The sequence below is a fragment of the Saccopteryx bilineata genome, chromosome 6, assembly GCF_036850765.1.
Source record: "Saccopteryx bilineata isolate mSacBil1 chromosome 6, mSacBil1_pri_phased_curated, whole genome shotgun sequence".
Taxonomy (NCBI): Eukaryota; Metazoa; Chordata; class Mammalia; order Chiroptera; family Emballonuridae; genus Saccopteryx; species Saccopteryx bilineata.
In genome coordinates this window covers 181,295,795-181,301,339 of record NC_089495.1, presented here as the reverse complement: position 1 = coordinate 181,301,339, position 5,545 = coordinate 181,295,795, and the positions used below count along the sequence as shown (strand labels likewise).

At 38.3% G+C, this 5,545-nt stretch overlaps 1 pseudogene; it reads left to right on the top strand.

Moving 5' to 3' along the window:
- The first annotated feature begins 2,713 nt into the window (after positions 1-2,713).
- LOC136309428 (zinc finger protein 658-like) lies at positions 2,714-5,096 on the top strand (annotated as a pseudogene).
- The last annotated feature ends 449 nt before the right edge of the window (positions 5,097-5,545 follow it).

Here is a 5,545-nt window from a genome sequence, read left to right as displayed (position 1 = left end):
AATCCAAGTAATAGTGGTTTGAAAATCTTTAGTCACCAACAAAATAATGCAGCCAGAAACTTTGTGTAATGCATTAATATTTCTTTTTAATTTGGGTGTCATACATATATGGGTAAAATAATACAGAAATAACATATCAGTAACACTCATTAGAAAGTTTGAAATTGTTGCTTTAAAAATCATTATTATTTTTAAGACACATTTAGTTCTTCAATTGGTTCTTTGAAAAAGATTTAACTTGAATTTCAAATGTATATATTTTTTTCCCTTCACTTTAAAACATTTTAATATATTTTTTTCTTTTTTAGTACAATGTTATATTAGTTCCTGTAATGCCAGTGGCCGAGGTCAGGAAGGCCCACACTGGATTCAGGCAAATATTAATAGATGGTCGAAAAACTGTGGGGCCAGAAAGCAATGAGCCATTCCAATTTAATATGTACATTCTCGCAGCGGCAGATGAGCAAACAGGCAGGAAAAACCATTTCTCCGCCCCTCACAGTGGTGAGCAGAAAATCCACCACCCACCATCCGCAATCCACACTGAGCGCAAGCACCCACAGCCTCACATAGACTATCCACATATGGCGCTGCCCCGTGCTCACGCACTAATCAAGCAAAGCGCTTGCAGCCAGTAAACCAGTGAGCAAGCCTAACACAGCTGTTTTCCCCAGTTTCAAATATAAAATCCTGCTTATTATTTTTTTAATCCTAGTTATGCTTAAGGGCAGAATTCATCATCTATTTCTCTTCCATTGAATCCTCTTTAACTTCTGCTATCCATGTAATTTTTCTTTTCTTTGACTCTTATTACGCTTCATATTCTTAAAAGGATGTATTTAAGTACAATCTTCCTCATTATTTTTAAATACCCCCTTTTATCCAATGAATGATAAGGGCGAAACCTGTGTAAAACATGCATGTTTTCATCAGTTTCTGGCTGAATCTTTAAAACTTGACATTAGAACTAAAATAGAAATACTCATTTTCATTAGCATATGATGCCCAATGAAACCAAAGGACATCTGTCTACCCCTATGCACAAAAAGTTAGAAGCATTCCACTCTCTGTCCTGTGACAGTTATTAAGTAGCTTCTAGTAATTAGAACCCAACTAAAAGTGACTTCTGTTCTAAATGTTTATTTAAGTATTCATTGTTTGCTAATTTTAAAAATCCTTTTTTTTTTCCTTGTCTGAAAAAAGAACAGAAACTATAGTCAAGTTTTTGGCAGCCTTTAAAACTCTTCTCTAGACTGTGGGTGTGTATGACATTTGCCTGACCTCCGTCCATCCATCCCTCACCTGTAGAGACAATGACATCTTGTGGAGAACAACACTGCTCTCCTCTTAATTTCACTTCTAAAAGTGGGAGTTGGTTGGATACCCCTGGCCACAGTGATTGATTTCACATTGACACATGATTCATCTGGAATAATTAGATAAAGATACCAGGACTTTTTAGGAAATATCAGGAAGAAGTACTCCCTTTCCAAGAAGGCAGGACACATGCTCATTGTCACCTTGCCAAAACACTGGGAGGACATGCATGGAAATGAAACCAACACACAAATAAAAGAACTGAGAAAAATGAAGAGCAACACTATGTCCTGAAATTACATAATATCCTGGATCCAGCTGTACCTGAAGCCAATCCCAAGGCTTTGCTGTTATGTGAGCTAATAGGGTACCTTTTCTCCTTAGCACATATTGGGTTTACCTTCCGTCACTTGAAACAAAAATTGTCCTAAGTCACAGAGACTATGGAAATATGAAATTCTGTAACAGTTCATTGAAAAGAGTTTTGCCATGCTATTGTTGCAGTTACCTGTAACTAAAATAAAACAAAACAACAAACAAACAACAACTACAAAAACTCAACCTTCAAGTTCCGAGTTCTAATAGAGGAAAAAAATATTTAGACTGTCACTTTTCTACCCACAAAGGCTGACATGGGCAGAAGAATTTGAATGATGTTAAAAAAAAAAACACCATTTAAAAAGTGCCACCTGTTCTTTGTGAGTTTAAGTGCAAAGGTGATGATTAGATCGCCTTTTGTTCGAGGAAATGCTTCGAGGAATTGGTGCTATACAATGGTAACATGGGAATTCAATTAGGGGTAGAGCTGAACTTCCAATCAAAGTAAATTAATTTCTCTAAGAAATTAATGCTTTCTCCTTTAGGCAAAGATCAAATCTTACCTTCTTACCAGAACAGCAAAAAAATTAGCATAGCTCAGGGATCAGTGTTATCGAGTTCACCAAGGATGAGTCGCAGTGCATAGGCCCTGCTCAGAGGACCCTGAAGAAAGATGTGACAGTGGAGAACCACCACCTTTTCTCCGTGGGGTATTAAATTACCAAAGCCCAGGAGATCTTCAAGTTGGAGCAAGGTGAAGAACCCTGATCCTTAGAAGAAGAACTCCTCAACCAGAGGTGCCCAGGATATTACAAAGTTGACGTACATAGTGAGGGGAGCCAGAAAAACGAGGGAAACCTCTGTGCTAAGAGTTCTCTAATAGGAGAGGAATCCTGTAAGGACAATGAATTTAGGAAAAACTGTGATAAAGCACCTCCATTTAACCACATGAGAACTGGCACACAAGAGAAATGCTTTGATCTTAGTGAATGTGGGAGATCCTGTGACAAAACCATCATTTTTAAATACAATCAAGTTCACATGGCCATGACACACTATGAAGGTAATGAAAGTGAAAATGACTTCAACAGCAACTTCACCTCTGAGAACTGTTACAGGACAGTGTGCTTTGGAAAGCAGTCAGTGCGAAGAAAACTTGAACTGGAGTTCAACCAATCGAGAACATCAGAAGACACAAATAGGAGATACGTTCTGTGTTTTTAATAACTGTACTAATGCTTCCTACCAGGATTTGGATCTTACAATATATCAGAAAACTCAGAAAGAAGAGAAATTTGACCAATGTGGTACACAAGGAGAATTCTTTGCATCAAAATTCATTCCTCAGTGCCTGGTCTTTGATGGCACAGTGGATAGAGCATTGAGCTAAGACACTTGAGGTCACCAATTTGAAACCCGGGGCTTGCCAGGTCAAGGCACAAATGACAAGCAAGCAATGAACAACTAAAGTGAAGCAGCTATGAGTCAATGCTTCTCACTCCTCCTCCCTCTCTCCTCTCTCTGTAAAATCAATAAATAAAATCTTTAAAAAAATCATTCCTCAGTGTACCTCAGGAAAATGACACAGGAGAGAAGTCATTTGAAAGTAATATATGGAAGAAATCTTTTTTTACCAGAAAGCACACCTCATTCAGTTTCAGAGGACCCATCCAGAGGAGAAAACATGAACGTGAGGAATGCAGGAAATCCTTTGTGCAAATTCACACACTATTTATTATCCTGGAACTCATATGCTTGTCAAACTCTATGAATGTAATGAATGTGAGAAAACTTTGTCAGACGTCAAACCTTACTGAACATCTCTGACGGTTCACACAAAGGAGAAACCTTATGATAAGAATGGAGGTAGGAAATCTTGCAAGAAATCTGCCCTCTTAGTACCTGAGAGAACACACATAGAGATTAAACTCAATCAAAGTAATGAATATGGAAAATCATTTTCCAAGATGGCACAACTCAAAGAACATCAGGGATTTCACACAGAGAAAAAAAACCCATGAATTTATCAAATGTGGGAAAACTTTCTCCAAGAAGATATACCTCAGTACACATCAGATAATTTATACAGGAGAGAAACCCTATGAATATAATGAATGTGGGAACACTTTTGCTGCTAATTCAATCCTCAGAACACATCAGAGAACTCACACAGGTGAAAAACCCTATAAATGTAATGGCTGTCAGAAAACTTTTACCCACAATTCAGCCCTCAGAGTATATCAGATAATTTACACCAGGAAGAAACTCTGTGAATGTCATGAAAGTGGAGGCACTTTTCCCCAGAAGACACGCCTCTGTACACATCAGAATTTACACAGGGGAGGAAACCCTATGAATATAATGAATGTGGGAAAACCTTCTCCAAGAAATCACACTTCAGTGGACAGAAGAGAATTCACAAAGAGGGGAGGCGACCTTATGAGTATAATGAATATGGGAAGACTTTCTCTAACAAGACATATCTCACTGGACATCAGAAAATTCACAGAGACAAGAAACCCTATGCATGTAATGAGTGTGGGAAAACCTCCATGAAATTGTATGTCAGTGGGCAAGAGAGAATTCACACAAGGGAAAAATATTATGAATACAATCAATGTGGGAAAGCATTTGACAGTAATACAGCTTTTGGGGCACATCAGAGAATTCACACAAGAGAAAAATGCTATGAATGTAACGAATGCAGGAAAACTTTCTCTAAAACCTCACACATCAGAGCACAACTGAGGACTCGCACAGGGTGGAAACCCTATGAATGTAACGAATGCAGGAAAACTTTCTCTAAAACCTCACACATCAGAGCACAACTGAGGACTCGCACAGGGTGGAAACCCTATGAATGTAACGAATGCAGGAAAACTTTCTCTAAAACCTCACACATCAGAGCACAACTGAGGACTCGCACAGGGTGGAAACCCTATGAATGTAATGAATGCGGGAAAACTTTCTCTAAAACCTCACACATCAGAGCACAACTGAGGACTCGCACAGGGTGGAAACCCTATGAATGTAATGAATGTGGGAAAACTTTCCCTGAAGTCATATATTAGTGCACATCAGAGAATTCACACAGGTGAGAAACCCTATGAATGTAATACAAGTGGGAAACCTTTTGCCCATAATTCAACCCTCAGAGCACATCAAAGAATTCACACAGGTGTAAAAAAATACTATGGATGTAATGAATATGCGAAAACTTTTTCCAAAAGTCACACCTTAATGCAAACCAGAGAACTCACACAGGGGAGAAACCCTATGAGTCTAACAAATGTGGGAAAGCTTTTGTCCAAAGTTCAACCCTCAGAGTAGACCAGAGAACTCACACAGGGGAGAAACCCCATGAATGTAATGAATGTGAGAAAACATTTGTCCTTAAGGCAGCTCTTCAAGTACGTCACAACAAAATGCACACCAGAGAGAAAACTCTTCCATGTAATTAATTTGGGAAGTTCTAAAGAAACTCGTATCTTATCAGATAACTCACAGTGGAGAAGCTCATGTCACATAGACTGGCAAATTGTTAGCTTTAACTGTACCCTTTTCTGGTAGATACATAGCTTGTCTAAATTTCCTATTCTGTCCTTCATCCAGATGGGACTGGTTGTGGAATATGATGCTATTACATTTAAGCTAAGTCTGGTCTTAATAAATCACCTTACATTCTTTCTGTCCCATGTTATACTAAAATGGAGACATTTGAACATAAAGCACAAAGCGGGAAGCTAGAGTCTGAATAACTGGGTGAAACAATGTTCTACTAACAACTCTTCACTAGTTAGGGTTTTTTTTTTAAAGCAAGAATTAAGTTTGTACTCGAGCTCTTGCAGATTTTGATCTATTGGCTAAATGCACATAAGTTAGCCGATTCCGTTAAAGTGGAATGAAATCC